This window comes from Dama dama, chromosome 21 (assembly GCF_033118175.1).
Source record: "Dama dama isolate Ldn47 chromosome 21, ASM3311817v1, whole genome shotgun sequence".
NCBI lineage: Eukaryota > Metazoa > Chordata > Mammalia > Artiodactyla > Cervidae > Dama > Dama dama.
The window spans coordinates 11,857,723-11,880,246 of record NC_083701.1 but is presented as its reverse complement, the minus strand read 5'-3'; the positions used below and the strand labels follow the sequence as shown (position 1 = coordinate 11,880,246).

General features: G+C 41.3%; 1 long non-coding RNA gene across 1 annotated transcript in view; it reads right to left on the bottom strand.

The window, feature by feature from the left end:
* LOC133042265 (uncharacterized) overlaps positions 1-22,524 on the bottom strand; it is a 301,029-nt gene that overhangs the window by 247,246 nt on the left and 31,259 nt on the right. The window lies entirely within an intron of this gene.

Here is a 22,524-nt window from a genome sequence, read left to right as displayed (position 1 = left end):
TAAAGCAGTGCTAAGAGGGGAATTTATAGCACTAAACCTCACACTCACTTTCAGCCTCACCCAGAGCCTCACTTTCACTCTAACACTAATCCTAACCCTGCCCCAACTCTCCTAATGCAAACATGAAGGCAAACTGAAGCCCAAATCCTGATGCTCACCTTAACTCTACTGAATGCTTTTTAAGTTCTTATTTTATAAAATTTCTTATGAAATCTTATTTCATGGAGTGTCACATTTCATAGGATGTCTCTACATTCTGTGATTTTCATTCCAGGAAGTTAGTTAACCAAGCTAGATTCAAACTCCAAACTGACTTCCCTTGCAGTTTACAAAAACTGAAATCCATATTCAGGTTTTTCAACTTTCAGCTGTAGCTTTTTCACTGGATTTGCTAAACCTACTCCCCTTAAATCATGTGTAGTTTAGCAATCTGCCAAGATTTGGGAAATTGTTATGTAGAGATTTTGTGACTCACTCCCTCTAGAACTTCCTCCTCTCCAGAAACTCTTCTGCAAGCCCTGAACTCTTCCCTCTTTCTCTGTATGTTTGCCCCTTTTAGTTTGATCTCCAGTGCCATCAAACATCGGTTTTTATACATATTCTATAGTGTCTCATCACTGTCTATAGGAACTTCAGCCCAGCCAGACTACTTCATCATTACCATAAGTTAGAGATCTTGGGAATCAAGCTTAACTGATCACAGGGGACTCTCCTAGAGCCAAAGTTCTGGGGGATGGCAACAGTACATTAGGACGGGCGGCAGAGGAGTTTCATCTACCTGCTCAGGCAATTTACTGTGCCTTCCGACCTCGTTCCGCCCAGGCTCAGATCTCCCATTTCCTCTTAATGATGGATTGCTACTGCACACATCAGATCTTACGTCTTAGTGGATCAGATAACCAATTTTTGACTTCTACCTGGTGCACTGGTCAAATATTTATTCTCTACTGGGACTCAGTAGCAACTCAAAGGGTTTTGCTCAAAACGAAAATAGTGATTAGTCATATGAGCATAGATTTACTCCAAAGCCCTTGGTGGATCCTCCCTGTGATTCTTCTCTGGGAGCCTTCCAACGGCTCCATGTAGCATGGCTATTTGCCACAACACTCCAAGTGAAACTAAGTCTTACTGAAGCATTCTAAAGTAAACAGTCAGATTAAACAAGTCCTCCTTTTCTGAAGAAAAGTGAGTGAGGGCTGGAGAGGATCCAAGAGTCAGTGAACCTCCCCGTACATGATAAGGAATGATTAAAAACAGGAATAGCTATCTCCCTGACTCCCAACATAAAGACTGACATAGAACTGACACTCAATCCATGTTAGAACACACAAGTACATAAGTTAATAAATAAAACACTATCATCACTATATCAAATTTAACACTGATCCTGTATAAATGCTGCATAACGAGCATTTTATGCTTGTTACAATATTCAATTCTCATACATTTTAGACAGTGTAGAATTCTGGCCAGTGAAAGTGTTAGCATTTACTTGGTACTGAGCACTTGTAAAAGCCAAAGGTGTATTTATTTACGAATTATTCATTCAGTACATGTTGTGGGTCAGGCATCATGCTAAGTACTAAGAAAGGATATATGAATGAATGAATGGCATTGTCCTTGATGTTAAGAAGCTAAGAGTCTAGTAGACAATATGTCATGGGCCCATTCAGCCAAAAGTCAGAAGACCTATTAAGTTCCCAGCCCAGCCTGCCCCTACATAGCCCTCTCCTTGACCCAGAAGATTTCCTCTTTCCCTAGAATATCTTGACTCACTGACCTTGTTGCCATCCCACCAACATAGTCTAAAATCCAAAAGAATGAAGGCAGGTAAGGAATATTGTACCAATCAGAAGAATGTATTTTCATATAATTCTTAGAGCTATAAATAATGTAAATGCCAAACAGCAAGAAGCACAGAGGAGCAGAGCTTGGAAAACATGACTCTCCACAAATTCTGAGACACTTTTTTTTTTTTTTCATTAGTTGGAGGCTAATTACTTCACAACATTTCAGTGGGTTTTGTCATACATTGATATGAATCAGCCATAGATTTACACGTATTCCCCATCCCGATCCCCCCTCCCACCTCCCTCTCCACCCGATTCCTCTGGGTCTTCCCAGTGCGCCAGGCCCGAGCACTTGTCTCATGCATCCCACCTGGGCTGGTGATCTGTTTCACCATAGATAGTATACATGCTGTTCTTTTGAAATATCCCACCCTCACATTCTCCCACAGAGTTCAAAAGTCTGTTCTGTATTTCTGTGTCTGAGACACTTTTCATGCCTCTTATGATAGTAAGGGAACAATAGAAAAGATTGGGTAGACAATGTTCCGTTTCAAGTTAAATGTACAGAAAATCAAGGTACAAAGCAGCCTGTTAAATCCTTACATACTTTATGCCCTCTATTTAAACTGAGTAACAGTTTTGAAGACAAAAGGAGAAGGGGGTGGCAGAGGATGAGATGGTTAGAAAGCATCACTGACTCAATGGACATGAATTTGAGCAAATTCCAGGAGATAGTGAAGGACAGAGGAGCCTGGCATGCTGCAGTCCATGAGGTCACAAAGAGTCAGACAGGACTTAGCAACTGAACAACAACAACAAATTTAAACTGGGTAAAGAGACAAGAAAGGAGACAGGCACAAGGGGGAGAAGAAAGAAAGAAATGAATCAAGAAAGTACAGATTACAATTCAGTTGATACAGCAGATTTTATCACTTCTTTCTCCTCTTTGACCGATTGGTTTTTCCTTACGTTGCAAGTTTCCCCATTGCTCCTGGGAGACGCTCCAGGCAGATTCTGCATGCTGGTTTTGGTCTCAGCTGTGTCTAATGAAGTTTCTATCTAATGAGGATCATCATGGATCAGTGGGCTCACATCGTTCATTTCATTCATTTCAAAAACAACCTCACTCACACCTCACACTCAGAATGCTTCATTAATTTATAGTAACCAGGACATTTTTAAAAAGAGCTGATTGAAGTTTTCATGCCATTTTTTAAAATTATGAATGCTAATTATGTAAAATTTTGAAAATACCCAAAAGAAGAAAAGAAAAAACAAACACAGAGCCCCACACCAAGAAATTATTTCATCTTCACATCTGTGTAAATCCTTCCCAATTTTCATTTACATAGTCCTACTTTGTCTTAATTCTTAACTTGCTTTGCCTGGGTCAAATACATAACAGCATGCCCATTTTTATAACTATTATTACATGTGAGCATTTTCCAAATTATTTATAAATCATTCCTCATTTTTAAAGACAACATAGGTTTATATCAACTGAATATTCTATTGTTTATAACCATTCATGAGATTCATCAAGGATCATTTAAACTGTGATTCCATCATTCTTCATAAATGATTCCTCTGTCCATAAGAGAGACTAGTATTTAGATATTCAGATGTCTCCTACTTGTCTATTGATTCTGTGTAGTCTTGAGGGCAGGGAGTGTATTTTTCTACATCTTCTTCCAAGACCCAGCACAGGGCCTGACTTACAGTTAGTAAGCAATAAATGCTTATGGAAAGAATAATACAGCCAACCGATCATTCAGGTACATATATAGGACCTTATAGAAATTAAGCAGAATTATAAAAAGCAGTGCTCATGATAAGAAGTGGTTATCTCCTTATCATACCAGTGGTTGCCAGGGAGCCCAAGGACATCAAATTTCTCAGGGGGCCTTCTCAGCAGTGAATGACCTGACCCAAAAAAATTACCTTCTCTCCTTGGTGATGTGATAATATCTATTTCTATTAATAATTAAATGGCCTAGAACAGGAATTCATTTTCTGAGTACAGCTCAGTCAGGGACAGTTGAGGTTCCCATTGGTATCTCTCACTCAAGTTCCTTTCCAGCGAAGGTGACTGGCTAAAATGCTCTCCCTGGGTGTACCCATGGACCACTACAGATTTGTCTCTGTACTGACCTCCCTACCTCCTCACTTGCATCCCTAACCCCACCGCAAGCTTCTGAAGACAGGAATTGGATCAGCTCCACTCTGCTTCCCCAATACTGAGCACAAGGCCTGAAACAGAATGTTGCTGCTGCTGCAAAGTCACATCAGTCGTGTCCGACTCTGTGTGACCCCATAGACGGCAGCCCACCAGGCTCCTTCGTCCCTGGGATTCTCCAGGCAAGAATACTGGAGTGGGCTGCCATTTCCTTCTCCAATGCATGAAAGTGAAAAGTGAAAGTGAAGTCACTCAGTATGTCCGACTCTTGACGACCGCCATGGACTGTAGCCTACCAGGCTCCTCCGTCCATGGGATTTTCCAGAATACCAGGAGTTCAAATTTAAACTCAGTCTATATTATTCCAAACCCTTGCATCTTCCATTTATTCAACAAAAACTGGTTGAGGTTCTGCTATATACATGGCTGTTTGCTACCTGCTAGGGACACAGGGCAAGCAAGACAGAAGAAAACAATCAGGTGGCAGCCATCACAATGCCTAGGGTACATTAATAAAGTCTTGGAGATGTAATCTGAGAGATTTGTAAGCGGCCCAAAGATCATGCTGAAACAACAACCTAACTTAGACTCCATTTAACTGGAAAAGAATAGGCCCCAACTCCTCAACTAAATGTCTAGAAGAAACAGCTTCCTTAAAGAGCCTGAACACTTTGGCGGCAATAGAAAACAAGGCTCTGATTCCTCCTCTTACCTGGAGCTTTTTGAGCTGTAGCATCTGCCAACCAGGAATCAATAGGTGTGATCATGACACGCTGGGTGAGGCTAGGAAGGTTAAACCTGACTTACTGATCACCGTGATTAATTGGAGGTGGTCCCCTCAGGTTTGTACTGTCATCCTTCATGCTGACGCCCCGTGCAAATCAGACACATTTGAATAAGCAGCTTGAATTCCCTTTGACACAGTGAATCCCCAGAAACACAGAAAGGGGTCAATGTGTGACCCCGAAAGGCAAAAATTCTCTAAGTGAAAGGCAATACTCATGATCAGAGGGGGTTTAATCAACCACGTTTGGAGAAGCAAGTGATTAAAGCTATACAAGCTCCCCGGGCGCCAGTTCCTCCTGGAACCGCCCCTTGCTCTTCAGCTATTCAACCCTTCAATGCTTTCTTCTTACCCTACTTTCTCAGTGTCCTTTGTAGCTAAGAGCCGATATCTGGGGGCTCTAAAAGTGTCTGTTCCAGCCCAGACTTTGTCCCATATGGATTGTATTACTGTGACTGAGGCTCAGTTTAGTCATGTAAAGAACAGAGATCAAAACGCCAGCGTATCAGTTTCCTAGGGCAGCCATACAGAGTACCATAAACTGGGTGGCTTATAAACAGAAATTTGTTGTCTCACAGGTCTGGAGGCAGGAAGTCCAAGATCAAGCAATCAGTGGGGTTGGTTTCTTCCTGAGGGCTGTGAGACTCTCTCTCCCATGACTTTTTTCTTTTAAGAGCCATTTCTTTTTGGTTGTGCTGGGTCTCCCCTGCTGCATGGGCTTTTTCTCTAGCTGTGGCAGGCGGGGACTGCTCTCCAGCTGTGGTGCACAGGCTTCTCATTGCGAGGGCACCTCCTGATGCAGAGCCTGGGCTCTAGGGTGTGCAGCCTTCAGTAGTTGCCGCTCTCAGGCTCTAAAAGCAGAGGCTCAATGGTTGTGGCTCACAAGTCTCGTTGCTCCGCAACTGTGGGATCCTCCCAGACCAGGGGCCGAACTCCCGCCTCCAGCATTGGCGGGCAAATTCTTGGCCACTGAGCCACCAGGAATGGCCCCACACCTCTCTTTTAGCTTCTGGGAGCCTCAGGCATCCCTTGGCTTGTGGGTAGCTGTCTTCTCTGTGTGTCTTTGTATTGTCTTCCCTCTTACAAGCCCATCTCCAATTTTCTCTTTTTATAAGAATACTGATCATAACGGATTAGAGCCCACCCTAAGGATATCATTTTAACTTGATCACTCCTGGTAAAGACCCTATGCTAAATTAGGTATAGCCCAATGTTTGGGTTACATTGTTAATGTTTTCAAAGAAAACAGTGAACATGTTTGTAATCACACCTTTTTTAACTTCTAATAAGCATCAAAAGGCCAAAATCACCTTTAGAAAGTGTAACTTATTTTCCTTAAAGGGTCCTTTTGGCATATCTGGCCATAGATAAAGGGACAGTTCGTAAGGATTTATAAATATCTAATTATTCAGCAAACACATTGCAAACATCCCATGGTCAGGAATTGAATTTGTTCAATGTATGCTTAAATTAATATTTTAATATCATTTAATGTAAATGATAATCTCATAAATATTAATCCAAGCCAAACATTAACTAATTTATGCAACTTGACTTGCTGGGAAGAAGCAATGCCTTGTGATTGCTTAGTACAGATGAAATATTTATGTATCATATGTTACCTGGAGAATTGAAGCATTCTGTGCTACTGGGCTGGTCCTTCAATTAAAGATGTGCTAACATTACATGTGTTGAAGGAATGAGAGGGGCGATAGGAAGGATATTCTATTCAGTGCCCTTGCCACCTGGCCTCAGATCCTCCTTCAGCCAAAATGAGACCTGACTTCACATCACAGCTCCTTGATATGTGCTCCAGTCTCTAGCTTTGCCTGTGGGAAGTCATAATAGCAAGATCTTCCCTATAATTTAACATACCAAGGAGAAGACCAAAAGCATTCTGTACTTTCTGTTAATTAAGTACATTTTACCTTACATCATGATTTTATGCACATCTACTAGTAGATGTTTGCCTCCAGCAAAAACTCATTAGCTGATGTTTACACCTTTAGGCAAGGCACTACACCAACAGTACGAAATAGAAATTATCCAATAATTTAGTCAAACTGGTACCATGTGCCAAAAAGGTAATAGGAATACATAGTTGGAAAAGTATCTACTGTGTTACAGTATTAACTCATGAGTGTTAAGTGATGCAATGAACACCTTAAGTTATCAGAAGGAAGAAATGCATTGTGAATGTTTTTGGGTAATTAAAACCTAGTCCAGTGATGCTGTGTAGGCACCAAAGCGGCCTCTGGCCAGGACCCCATATTCCTGTTCTTGTGGGGTCCTCCAACAGGAGGATTCTTCCAGTTAGTGGAACAAGGCTAATTCTTGGCTCATCATGGGGCTTTTATTTAGCTGAATGAGATGAGAGGTAAATTGCAAGAAAAACAAAAGGGTTTTGTTTGCAGATTGCAAAGAGAATTGATGCTTTTGAACTGTGGTGCTGGAGAAGACTCCTGAGAGTCCCTTAAATAGCAAGGCGAGCAAACCAGTCAGTCCTAAAGGAAACCAGTCCTGGATATTCATTGGAAGGACTGATGCTGAAGCCGAAGCTCCAATACTTTGGCCACCTGATGTGAATAGTCAACTCACTGGAAAAGACCCTGATGCTGGGGAAGATTGGGGGCAGGAGGAGAAGGGGGAGACAGAGGATGAGATGGTTGGATGGCATCACTGACTCAATGGACATGAGTTTGAGCAAAGTCCAGGAGATGGTGAAGGACAGGGAAGCCTGGCATGCTGCAGTCCATGGGGTCGCAAAGAACTAGACACAATTGAGTGACCAAACAACAAAGGGAAGGAAAGAGTAGTTGCTAGGGAAAACATTAGAAATGAGAAGATTAGAAATGAGATTTCTTGATAGATCAATACATATATACATTCATATGCATATACACAGACTTTTTGTTTGTTTGTTTTTCCACTTTTGTTTCCCAATTATTTTTATTAATTGGAGGCTAAATACTTTACAATATTGTAGTGGTTTTTGCCATACATTGACATAAATCAGCCATGGATTTACATGTGTTCCCCATCCTGAACCCCCCTCCCACCTCCCTCCCCATCCCATCCCTCTGGGTCATCCCAGTGCACCAGCCCCAAGCACTTGTCTCATACATCCAACCTGGACTGGCGATCTGTTTCACACTTGATGATATACATGTTTCGATGCTGTTCTCTCAGATCATCCCACGTTCACCTTCTCCCATAGAGTCCAAAAGTCTGTTCTATACATCTGTGTCTCTTTTTCTGTCTTGCATATAGGGTTATCATTATCATCTTTCTAAATTCCATATATATGCATTAGTATACTGTATTGGTGTTTTTCTTTCTGGCTTACTTCACTCTGTATAATGGGCTCCAGTTTCATCCACCTCATTAGAATTGATTCAAATTACTAGAGATAATCAATGAATATAGTAAAGCTGCAGGATATAAAATTAACACACAGAAATCCCTTGCATTCCTATACACTAACAATGAGAAAACAGAAAGAGAAATTAAGGAAACAATACCATTCACCATTGCAACAAAAAGAATAAAATACTTAGGAGTATATCTACCTAAAGAAACAAAAGGCCTATACATAGAAAACTATAAAACACTGATGAAAGAAATCAAAGAGGACACAAATAGATGAAGAAATATACCGTGTTTGTGGATTGGAAGAATTAATGTTGTGAAAATGAGTATACTACCCAAAGTAATCTATAGATTCAATGCAATCCCTATCAAGCTACCAACGGTATTCTTCACAGAACTAGAACAAATAATTTCACAATTTGTATGGAAATACAAAAAACCTCAAATAGCCAAAGCAATCTTGAGAAAGAAAAATGGAACTGGAGGAATAAACCTGCCTGACTTCAGGCTCTACTACAAAGCCACAGTCATCAAGACAGTATGGTACTGGCACAAAGACAGAAATAAAGATCAATGGAACAGGGTAGAAAGCCCAGAGATAAATCCACATACCTATGGACACCTTATCTTTGACAAAGGAGGCAAGAATATACAATGGAAAAAAGACAACCTCTTTAACAAGTGGTGCTGGGAGAACTGGTCAACCACTTGTACAAGAATGAAACTAGAACACTTTCTAACACCATATACAAAAATAAACTCAAAATGGATTAAAGATCTAAATGTAAGACCAGAAACTATAAAACTCCTAGAGGAGAACATAGGCAAAACACTCTCTGACATAAATCACAGCAGGATCCTCTATGACCCACATCCAAGAATATCGGAAATAAAAGCAAAAATAAATAAATGGGACCTATTTAAACTTAAAAGCTTTTGCAGATATTTTTTACTCATATAAATAATAATTGACATATAACTTTAGCTACAGGTGTATAACATGATGATTCAATATTTATAAATATTATAAGATAAAACAAGCTACCCTCCATCTCAGGTATTTATTTTGATGGATTTTGCTACATGCTCTGATGAAACCCACAGAATATTCAGTATTTTGCTTCTTTTTCTAGCCATTAGTGCTGACATGCAGTCCTCCTCTTTTTTTCAGGCACACTGAAGACTGAACTTCCTGACCTCTGTATGTTTGGCTAAGGTCACTTATTAGCTTGCTGTAACAAAGTCCCACAAATTTGGGTGGGTTAAAATGGCAGAAATTTTCTATCTCACAGTTCTGGAAGCTACAAGTTCAAAATCAAAGTGTCAGCAGGGCCCTGCTCCCTCTGAAATCTTCCCATAACAAGAGGAGAAAACACATGTACTTATGGGAAGAAGAAGGCCAAGTGATGGTGGAGGCATGGATTACAGTGCTGCAGCTGCAAGCCAAGGATTTCCTGCATTTCAACACAGATCAGAGGCATCCCTATGTATCCAAATGACCAAAGGCTAGGAAGAGGCAAGAAAGAATTCTCCCCCAATGATTTCATTATATAGAACCATGCTGAGGGGGCTTCCCTGGTGGTCCAGTGGTTAAGAATCCACCCTGCAATGCAGGAGACGCAGGTCTGATCCCCAGTCAAAGAACTAAGATCTCACACACTGTGCAGCAACTAAGGCCATGAGCCACAACTATGGAGCCCACCTGCTCTAGAGCCCAAGAATCACAACTAGAGATGCCCACACACTGCAATGGAACATCCCACTTGCTGAAGGGAAGATCCCATGTACCACAACTAAGACCTGATGCAGACAAATAAATAAATGTGTATGTTAGTCAATCAGCTGTATCCTACTCCTTGTAACCCCATGGACTGTAGCCTGCCAGGCTTCTCTGTCCATGGGATTTCCCAGGTAAGAATACTAGAGTGAGTAGCAATTTCCTTCTCCAGGGGATCTTCCCAGCCAGGGATCAATCCCACATCTCTTGCGTCTTCTGCATTGGCAGGAGGTCTCTTCACCACTGCGCTCTTGGACTTACAACAAATCCAAAAGAAGAGAGAGCTTCTCTTCACCCAATCAATGAATCCAGGGTTTCACACTGAGTGGACCAACTTGGATTAAGTAACCATGTGTGGACCTACCATTTTGACTCTGGGAAAGCCCACCACTGCCTGGGTTACATGCCCTTCCTTGAACCAATCACAATGTGAAGATGCCAGTAGTATGACATTAGCAAAGGAGGGATCATTGTTGCAGGCTCAAGTGTGGCCGATCTCACTATACCACACCAATGCTGCTAATGGAGAAAATACAGAATAGGATACCAGGGAGGCAATGGTAATACAGACTATAGGAGGCTGTTGCTGTAGGGCAAGTAAGAGCTCAGAGGACTTGTTCCACGGCAATCATGCCCCGTAGTAACAGGGGCAGAAAGAATCAACATAGTTAAGAGTGACAGTGGGAAAGTTTATAGAAACACAACAGGATTTGGTACCTGAGTAGATGTGGTGTTTGAAGAAGTAGGTGAAGTTGAAGAGTTTCAAGATTATGCCAGTGAGAGGCAATGGCACTTACAGAGCTAAAGACTTCAGAAAGACACACAGATTACTAACAGAGTAAGTGTCTAAGTGCCATAGTCTAGATCATCATTTTCCATCCAATTGCTACACTGGTTTCTATAAATTATTAGAACTTGACAAGCTTTTTCTAGTCTCAAACTTTTATGTTTCATGTTCCCTCCATCTTGCATGTTTTTTCATGGTTCTTTGGATCGCTGATCATTTTCCTGATGGCTGATCATTTTCCTGATCACTGATCATTTCCCTATCTAAAGGAGAGCATCCCCTGAATCATCTATAATGACACTATAACAACATCTATAATGACAGATATTTTGTTAGAAAATATCTGGAAATACTAATGTTTATCTGCCCCCCCCCCCCCAATGCTAGAATAAAAGTTCTATCAAGGCAGAATGCTCTTAATGTCTTTTCCTTATAAGAAGGACAGTCCTATAAAATAGGAGCACAAAAATACCTTTAAATAAATGAGACAATGAATCAATTAAGTATCAACAATCAAAATTACAAACCCTAGTCCCTGTCTTTCTGGAACTTACATTACAGAGACAGCCAAAATGAACATCAGGACCACAGGATATAAACTAAATAGCCAGCTACATAGTGAATTCAGTATCATTCAAAAATACCTCTGTGTAGTAAATTCCCACCAGCCCCTCCCCTGTTAAAATAAATAAAAAAGCAAAGCATAAGAATAGATCTTCCAGGACTTAAAGCCACAATCCTGAGCAATCTAGAGCCTCTTGTATTTTCACTTCCTTTGAAAGCACTTTCTCTTCAGCTTCTGTTGTTTCCTTCTGAATTTTCATCCCATTTTGATCCCAAGTACTGTCTCCATTTGACAGAGGGGCACAATCTTAGCTGTAGAGAGGAAATAGGACCTTGTAGAAAATGTGTATTAGTGATGTTCTCACGCTCAGTTCTGAATGGAGAACAGATTCCTGTGCATACTGGACGCAAACAGTCTTTTACTGTATCAACTGTTAACACATAGGGCAGGATTTGAAAAACAGTAATCTGTGAATGGTTTCCATATGACTACGACATACAGCAAAAAGTGGGGACAGGTCTAGGTGGGAATGAGGAGGCCTGCATTGTCTCACAAAAAGGATCTTCTGAAATAGATATGAACATCCACATCGGACAGAAATGGAAACCGATCCTCAGAGAAGTTAAATCACTACTCACATGTACAGGTAATAAGTGTTGGAATTTGATTCCTAATACTGCTCTTTCTGATGCCACATTCTCCCTGTTAAATCTCACAGCAGGAGAAGAGCATACATGATCATTCACTCTTCTGTTCACTGAATCCATCTGAAACTGACATAAGTTCTACCAACCTCGTTACAGTTATGCATATTTGATCTCTTACCTGCCAGATTAGTAACAAGTCATTTCCCTCAAGACTCCCTTCTTCCACTAAACTGCCTATATTGTCCAATATCACAGTACTTTCAAAATTAGTTGTAGAGATGTGATGTATAGCATCATGCCTATAGTCAACAACACTATACCATGCACTTTAAAATTTGTTAAGAGGGTAGATGCAATGTTGAGTGTTCTTACTGTGAATAAAAGTGTGCAGCGGGGGGGGGGGGGGGGTGGGGGCTTCCCTAATGGCTCAGTGGTAAAGAATCTGCCGGCCAATGCAGGAAACATGGGTTCGATCCCTGATCCAGGAAGATCCCACATGCCTAGAGCAACTAAGCCCATGTGCCAGAACTATAGAGCCCATGCTCTAGAGCCTGGAGCTTCATCTACTGAGCCCAAGGGCCCGAAAGCCTGTGCTCTGCAATGAGAGAAACCACCGCAATGAGAAGCCCATGCACCATAACTGGAGAGTTATTCCCACTCACTGCAACTAGAGAAAAGTCCGAGCAGCAACAAAAACCCAGTACAGCCAAAAATAAATAAATAAATAAAATCATTTTTTAAAAAGAGAGAGACACACAGGAAACCTTTGGAGGTGGTGGATATGATGATTTCACAGGTGTATACCTATGTCCAAACTCATCAAATTGCATATATTAAATATTTGCACTTTTTGGGGTATCAATTACACATCAGTAAAGCTGTTAAAAATAAATTGTATCAGAGCAAGTGGTGTCACAAATTCCAACATGCTGCCACTGGCAAGACCTTATCATTCTAGGTTGATGTAATGGAATATTGGTCACCACAGCAATACTCTCTAAGTCAAGCTCCCTTGCTCACAGCACTACTATTCTTCAAAAGAAAATGATCTCACTCCTCCAGGAGCAGTATGAGCCAAAGAGATTTCAGACTGAGACTAGTGTTCAGTTTTGTCACCATGTTCTGCTCCTGTTACCCAGAGCATGACTTGTTGTGATGGCTGAATCCAGAAGAGATTCAGACACCTCTCACAGTGGAGGCAACCAGCTCACCTGCAAGGTGACTGAGATTCAGGCCATCAGCAGAGGTATTCTCATCCTTCAGAAGGATTTTATCTGGAGAAGTTTATTGCCTTTTCCTACATCTAGCTCTTTAGCAGGCCCATCCAGCTTCACTCTAATGATTCTCCCTTAATTAGGATTTCAGGGAGAAGGGACAGGTTTTGTTGTCCCTTCTCTTTTAAGAAGTCATGGGATCCTCGTGCAAATATAGTCACCTCCTCTTCTGCCAAGATCAGCTTTGCATACCATCTATCTAGAGAGTGACACTCTTGATAAAGTTATAAAAGTTTCTGCTATACATTATCTCAACACAATGGCTATGTCTCTCTCAGTGTACATTTGCATAAGTAAGTGGCCCCACTCAAATAAGCCTTCACAAGTAAGTCAGTTTCCTTCAGTTAAGATTTTAAAGTAGAAGGTGTGTTTTTGTTTGCTTTATTTTTTTGTGTGTTTGCTTTATTACAGATCAATAAACATTTAAATGGCATTTATGGAGCATTTGCTGAGTATCAGACTTTGAATATGATGTCCTAGTCTCTGCCTTCCAGAGCTCAGAGTTTAGTAAGTTGGTAAATAACTGTAGACCTCATTATAAGAAAACATAGTGAATACTATAAGAGAATAGCATATGCAATGCCATAGGTACAACATAGAGAAAGAAATTAATTTGTAAGAAATGAAGGGCAGGCAGGGACAGTAGACAGTGAAGAGGCAATGATTAAGAGTTGAAGACATTTGATCAAGCAGAGACAATAGCGCAAATATATGCAAAGGCAAGACAAGTTCATATCCAATTTCAGTGGTCTTTTGCATGTATAATTTGGCTACCCTACAACCCTCAGTTATTCACTAAAACACCAATCTCGGTGTTGCTGTGGAAGTATTCTGTAGATGTGACTGAAGGCCACAGTCAGTTGACTGATTAAATTAAAATTTTCCTATATTCTATTGGTTGAATGAAAAGCAGTCTGCAGCTGTCTTGAGAGAAGGAAAAAATTTCACATACAGACGGAAGCTTCAGTCCACTTCCAAAAGTTCCAGTCTGTCCTCTCCGATGGCCTGCCCTGTGGACTTTGGACTTGCCTAGCCAGCACCTGCAATCATATCAGTCAATTCACTGCAGTAAATCTCAAAATTTACTTCCCATTAGGTCTGCTTCTCTGGCTAAACTGACTGATACAAATTTTGGTACTTGAAAGTGGATTGCTCCTGTAACAAGTACTTTAAAATATCAATGTGGATTTGGAATTTGATAATGGATGGAAGTTGGAATAATTTGGGGGAGCATCATAGAATGGAGAAGGCAATAGCACCCCACTTCAGTACTCTTGCCTGGAAAATTCCATGGATGGAGGAGCCTGGTAGGCTGCAGTCCATGGGGTCACTAAGAGTTGGACATGACTGAGCGACTTCACTTTCACTTTCATGCATTGGAGAAGGAAATGGGACCGCAATCCCGTGTTCTTGCCTGGAGAATCCCAGGGATCGGGGAGTCTGGTGGACTGCCATCTATGGGGTCACACAGAGTCAGACACGACTGAAGCAACTTAGCAGCAGCAGCATTGACTTGAACAGACTGTTAGTAGAAATATGAATGTCCAAGGCTCTGATTGAGGCTTCCCTGATAATCCAGTGGTTAAGAATCTGCCTTGCAATGTAGGGGCCTTGGGTTCAATCCCTGGTCGGGGAACTAAGATCCCACAGGCTGTGGAGCAACTGAATCCATGTACCACCGAGTGCCTGCATATGCCATAGTGGAGGATCCCACGTGCCACAACTGAGACCCAAGGCAGCCAAGTAAAGGAATATTTAAAAAAAAAAAAAAAGGGAACTGAAGAGCATGGTAGAAAAACACAAAATTGCTAAAGTGGGCAGGAAGCTAAGTGTACAAGTAAATAAGCCACTGCAAACAGAACAGAGATTTTTATCAGTACTAATATCTTAGATTGGGCTCCTCTAGGAAAACTATCATAGATTAAGTGGCTTAAAGCAAGAAGAAATTTATTCCTTTCGACTCTGAAAGCTGAAAGTCCAAGATCAACTTGCCAGCCAATGTGGTTCACGATGAGGATCCTCTTTCTGGATTACAGGAAGATGCCTTCTTGCTATGCTCTCACATAAGAAAGAGGTCATCTTTCTTTTGTCTCTTCTTAGAAGGGCACTAGTTCTATTCATTAGGACTCCACACTCATGAACTAATTACCTCCAAAAGGTCCCACTTTCAAATATCATCACATTTGGGGATGAGGCTTCAACATTTCAATTTCAGGGGTGAGTCACATTCAGTCCATAGCACCAAGATATTGAGGGGTCTAATATTGGTACCGACTCTGAAGGTAAACCCTGGTGAACACCCCCCCCCACTTTCAGTTTGTAAATTTGGAGGGTTACACCAAAGAACAAGGGCAAATACAAATTCAGATATAGCTGCCCAAACATTGCAACCAAGCCTTAAACGAGCCCCACTCATGAGTAGATTATGATAATTTTCTGCTACCATAGACGCTGATTAAGAACAGAATGACCTCTCCCCCCAAGAAAGAGAACATCATTAAGACCCTCTACAACGTTCCCATGCTTTCCCAGGCCTTTAATATAAAAATAACAAACATAACAAAAAAATAAGATGAACATGAAAAGATATAGAAATAAACCCATCAGTGACCCATCTTCACTTTCTAACACTGTAGAACAAACCACCCACATTCAGAGAGTCAAAGTAACATTTATTATCTCACAGTTTCTAAAGGTCAGAAGTCCGTGCACAGGACAGCTGGGTTCTCTGCTCAGGACCCCACAAGGATGAAATCAGTGAGGCCGCAATCTTATCTGCAGCTTAGGATCCTCACCCAAGCCCCCTTGAATTGTTGAAAGAATTGAGGGTCTCATTTTCTTGTTGGCTGCTCAGCTCTTAGAAGCCACCCCAGGTCCTTGCCATGTGACCGTCACACAAACTGGCGGCTTACTTCCTCAAAGACAGCAGGAGAGTGTCTCTTCCGGCTGCTATGAAGAAGTCTTATCACCAACCTCTATGTCATCATGTTTGTTATATAACATAACCTACTCAGGGAGTCATATCACACCATATTCACAGGAACCATTCACACTAAGAGGGAGGGGACCATGTACTTAGGTGGCTGGAGGGGTGAAACTTGGTGTCCAACTTACGATTCTGCCTGCTGCATGGCCCAAATATTGTTTTTAACTATGACTGACATCTTAAAAAATGAATAACAAAATGGACAATTCAATCAAGGAAACTAAACTACCAAAAAATGCAAATATTGAACTGGGAAATGCAATAACTGAAATTAAGAACTCAATAGGTAGCCTTAGCAGCAAATTAGGTGCAGCAAAAGAAAGGATTTGTCAAATGGAAAATAGACCAGTAGAAAATATACAGGCTGAAGCACAGAGTTAAAAATATTGAAAATACATAAAGAGGACAAGATAAAATGATAGATATATCTATACATATTATATCCATATATGTAAATTATGTGTGTATACATATATATGAATGATAATGTATGAAGTTCTAATATATATATATAATTGTTCTAGAAAAGATGAAAGAATGAGACAGACTGTTTAAAGAGAAAAGCAATGGCTGACAATTATTAAAAAAAAAAAAAAAAGTTAAACAACCCAATATAATCAAAGCTATGGTTTTTTCCAGTAGTCATGTATGGACATGAGAGCTGGACCATAAAGAAAGCTGAATGCCAAAGAATTGATGCTTTTGAACTGTGGTGTTGGAGAAGACTCTTGAGAGTCCCTTGGACTGCAAGGAGATCAAACCAGTCCATCCTAAAGGAGATCAATCCTAAATGTTCATTGAAAGGACTGATGCTGAAGCTGAAGCTCCAATACTTTGGCCACCTGATGTGAAGAGCCCACTTGTTGGGAAAGACCCTGATGCTGGGAAGGATTGAAGGCAGGAGGAGAAGGGGATGACAGAGGATGAGATGGCGGGATGGCAACACCAACTCAATGCATGTAAGTTTGGACAAGCTCCGGGAGATGGTGAAGGACAGGGAGGGGCCTGGTGCGCTGCAGTCCAGGGGTCGCAAAGAGCCGGACACTATTCAGCGACTGAACAACAAGAAAACAATTGATGTAGGGTAAATATAAAAGAAATCACACCAAAGCATATCATAGTCAAACAACTGAAAACCACATACATACACACACACACACACACAATTAAAAGCAAAGAAAAAAAAAGAACATTAACTTCAAGTGAGAAATAGTAAGACTTAAGACTGACTTCTCAACACAAACAATAGAAGCCAGCAGACAATAGAAACTATCTGTGAAAATCTAGACAACAAATAACACAAATGTAGAACTCTATGCTCAGAAAAAAATATCCTTCAAAGTGAAGCTAACATAAAGGCATTTCCAGACAAGCAGAAACAAATAATTTCTATCCAGCAGATATTCAGAAAAAGAAATTTCTAGGTAGAATGAAAATCATCCCAGTTGGAAACACAGAAATAGGAGCAGAAATGAAGAATAATAGGAATGGCAATATGTTGGCAAACTAAATAAATATAGACAACACAAAAAATTAAAATTTTATGGGCTTAAAATATATGTAAAGCTACAACAAATATAAACCACTAAAAAGCAACAGAAAATAAAGTGTTCAAAACCCTAGCATTGTTGGGAAAGTGCTAACAAAATTTATGTTAAACTTAATAATTCTATAGAATTTAGAAATATTTGCATATTCCTAAGCAAGCATGAAAGAAAAAGGTAAATATAAGTGAATCAAATAAAAATATTTAAAAGCATAAACATAAGTAGCTATATTTAATGCTAACAGACTAAATTCTTTCATTGAAAGACCCACATTGTCAGACTCGGAAAAAAAAGAAAACCAGTTTGCTGTTAAGAGATATCCTTAAATACAAGGACACAGAAATGTTAAAATTCAAATGGTTTGACAAGATGAACTCTGCAAAAACTCACCAAAGAACTCTGGTGTAGTTATATACTGACATCAATCAATAGAAACTCTAAGGTTATTATTAGAAGCATTATTAAAGATAAGGAGACATATTTTATGATATAAGGTCAACTTGCTAGATGTAGTAATTCCAAATTTGCATACAACTTATTAACTGTATAAAGCAAAATTTTATGGAAAAACAGAAAAATAATCACAATGGAAAATGAAAGTGATGTGTAAGACCTCTCCAATCTGAGTCTCTCTTCCCTGACTGTAACTCCTCATTTGTCTACCATGGGAGATTACAGGACCCACTGCTCCCCATCTGTACATGTTGGTTTTTAACCTGTCTTGGCTTTTACATGCCACTACTTTTCTTCGTATCCTTCAAGTAAGCACTGACTGCTCTAAGACTATGTAGTCTTCAAGGCCCAACTCAAATATCACCTCTACCATGAAGCCTTCCCAGAGTCCACCGAGAATACAGAATTCCTCCCAAACTCAGAAACATAATCAAGACCCTTGGTGTTTTCTAGCTTATATTGTAATTATTTTTTTTCTCATGTCTTAATGTCTCCTCTTACTAAGGTAGGGCTTCCACGTGCTTCAACCTTGTGAGGGTTATGCCTGACAAAACGCCGTGCAGACCATAATGGGAGCTCAACTGATATCCATTACGTAAGTGAGTGATACATTTTCCCATTCACCTTTCTCCCCAAAGCCTCACTCATTTCCAAAGCATGAGAAAGAGAGAGAATTAGAGATCTCTCTCTGGAGGAAATGAGCCTGCTTTCAGGCAAGAGTTCCTGGTACCAGAAGCACCTGGAACTTTTGCAGCTGACTGCCCTTTAAAAAGGGATCCTTGCAACGATGGAGACGCAGATGTGGAGAATGGACTCGTGGACGCAGCGGGGGAAGGAGAGGATGGACGTAGGAAAAGTGAGAAAAGGACAGAAGTAAGAAAGCAAGAAAGGGGATGGAAACATGCACTTCACCGTATGTAAAACAGATAGCCAGTGGGAACTGGCTGTATGATGCAGGGAGCTCAAATCCCGTGCTCTGTGACAGCCTAGAGGGGTGGGATGGAGCGGGAGGTGGGAGGGAGGCTCAGAAGACAGGGCACATCTGTATACTTACGGCTGACTCATGTGGAGGTATGACAGAAACCACCACAATACTGTAAAGCAGTTATCCTCCAATTAAAAATAAATACATTTTTAAACAATTTAAAAAATGAGCTCCCTGGAGGCTATGACAGAAATCCACAGACACATAAAACCCTGCCTGGCCGAGACCTGCGGCACTGGTCATCTTCTTAGACTAAAGTAGATGTCACTGGCTAGAACTGATAGCTCTTACTATCTTCTCTTACATCTAAATAGTGCATTCAAGCTACCATATCTCTGTTTCCCTCCCCTTGATTTTCAACCTTTTCTTGCCTGAGTTAAACAAGGATGGCAGGTAGCAGTGGCTGAGACATTGGGGCATAGTTTAGCAATCCCGCCCTTCTGAAAAAGCTACTGTGATGAGATGATTTAATGTCTCCAAGTTTCTGCGTCGTCATTTGTAAACAGGAAATAACAACACTCACTACTCAGATAGCAGGGTCATTGTGAGAATTAGATGAGAAAATACATGTGAAGCCACTCAGCAATGCCTGTGAAGAAAGGTTAGCTCCTTCCCGGTCTTCCCCGCCTGGAGGGGCCGTTTCCTCCATTCAGAAAACATTGGTGGAAGAGGGGAGATGGCAAACTCACACCCACTGTCTCCCTGGAGGAGAAGGGAGATTCATCCTGCCTGGCTGGCTTTTCCAGGGGTCCTGCAGCCTTCTGAGGGTCCCCTGAGCACTGAATGAAACTGGATTTCCAAGAAAGTATTCCTCGCCAGGGCATCGCCCCGCCAGAGGCTCTGACGCCTGTCCAAAATTGAGCTGAGTTTGCCATCTAGAGGACAAGCGTGGACAGGCAGTCACCAATGCCCACTGGAGTGCCTGGCACAGAGATGGAGTCTCACTTCTTCCCTAACATGCAGGGAGCATCCACTGTGAACCACACGCCACGGAAACAGAGCCCCTGCCCTCAGCAAGCTCAGTTTGGCGGGGAGTCACAGCCTAGCCGATTTCAGGGTCCAAAGGGAGACGTGCTTTCCGGCAGAAGGGCGAGCCCCTCCTCTGACAAGACAATGAATTTACCCCTTAGTGAGTCATAGAATTCTCCGGGCAAAAATACAGGGGTGGGTAGCCATCCCCTTCTCCCAGGGATCTTCCCAAACCAGGGATCAAACTTGCGTCTCCTGCATCACAGGCTGATTCTTTACCATCTGAGCCACCAGGGAAGCCCAAATCATAGCCAGGAAGTAGAGTGGCTGAGCTGAGTCTTGCACTTGAGGACTCCGGTTCCAATCTTCCGGACACTCAATCATCGTTGTGATTGGACATCAGAGGGCCCCACCCCTTCATTTTACAGCCAAGGGGAGGAACAGGGAGCTGATCTGGGCCACAGAGCTAGAAGGTAGCCGAGCTGGACGGTGAAGCCTCTTGCAATGCCTGTGCTCCTTCTAAGACACCGAGAACTGACCTACGCCTGAAGGAACCAGACACGCCAGGGCAGTGTAGTAGATGGTTGGGAACGGAGTTTTCTGGGCTAAGTGTCTTTCAAGGGCAGGAATGCAGAAGCCAGTTGCTTTTATATCTTGTTAAGGTCCTTACATGCCAACAAGAGAATAAATGAGGAACCTTGGCCTCTGGCCTAGATTCACATGTCTCTTCTCACCCTATAAATCTGCTCCATTTGGAGAAAGCCTCTCTGAATTTCTTGGGTGTTCCTTCAGCCATTGGGAATGTCTCTACATTTGGAACTGTGCTTGTGGTCCAGGAATCCCTTAGCTTCTGAAAGGTGGCAATGTGGCTAGATACAATTCAGGACATTTAAAGCAGAATGGATATCTCTTTTCCAGAAGCAAGAATGTGCTCCAGTATAACTAAAATCACACCCACATTCTATCCTTTTCAGACCTGTATCAGAGCTCTTTATTGCATGTGTGACCAGTTTTAGCTTGTTCAGACAGTCATTAAACAAAGATGCATCCTGCTCCTACTACATGCCTAGTACTGTGCTAAGCAAAGACGGAGGATTCAGTGATGACCACAGAAGCTCCCATTACTGCCCTCATGGAGCCCACAAGCCATTATCCAGATAATTGTGCCAAGTTTTGATGTGTGCATTAGAAGGAAATATATATATGGAATCTAGAAAAATGATACTGATGAACCTATTTGCAGGGTATGAACAGAGACACAGATGAAGAGAATGGACTTGTGGACCCAACAGGGGAAGGGAGGGTGGGATGGACTGAAAGAGTAGCATTGATATATACACACTGCCATGTGTAAAATAGACAGCCAGTGGGGAACTGCTGCATAACACCAGGGAGCTCAGCTCCCTGCTCTGTGATGACCCAGAGGGATGGGGAGGGTGGGGGGCTGGGAGAGAGGCTTCAGAGGGAGGGGATGTATGCATACATAAAGTTAATTCAGACTGTCATACAACAGAAGGTAACACAACATTATAAAGCAATTATCCTCTAATTTAAAAAAAATAATAAATTTTTAAAAATAAACACAAGGAAAATGATGGCTTCTCTGAGTATATGCCAAGGATTCACTAACTGCAAAGTGAAACCGGACCTTAATTAGCTTTTCTGCTCACTCCCTATGTACCCAGAGTATCCTATGCTTAGAACTCTGCTCAATATTATTGTGCCTTCATTATTCACTTTGAGGTTGGATTTTGTTACAGTTTGTCTGGATCACCCACAAGATTCTCAGCTTCTTGAAGTCAGGGGAAAATCCTTTTCTTAAGGTTTTCCCCCAATCCACATCCCCGTGTCCACTAAAATAGATGCTGGTTGACTTTTTGGAGTGAATAAAAGAAAGAATCAAATTGCATCAATCCATCAATCAATCAATCTGGAATTAATACCAATAAAACCACATTCATAAAATGTTTAATCTGAAATGCATGAGGCCCTAGACATAGTTATTGATGACTGGCAAAAATAATAGTTATGTGTTTCCATCCAAAGTATATCACTGTGAGTCATTCATCATTTATTACACAGGCAATCTGTCAGACATAGGGCGGGATGCCATGTCAAGCAGGAGATGAACATTTACATAAAGAATCAAAACATGGTTGAGGGTTTTCAGAGAGGACCATGCCTAATACTAGCAGGACTAATGAGTAATGAGAGTAGGAATAATAAGGCTCGTCTTTCCTGAAACCAAACTTCAAATCCAACCATAATTATTGGAAATAGTTGCCTCAATGGAACCCTCTGTTCCGGGAATGAGAGACAGTAAGGGGTATGCAGACAGACTGCTGCAGATGAGCAGGCCCTTGCCAGGGCGCTTTCAGTTCCTATATGCATAAATATGGAATACTGAGAAATAAA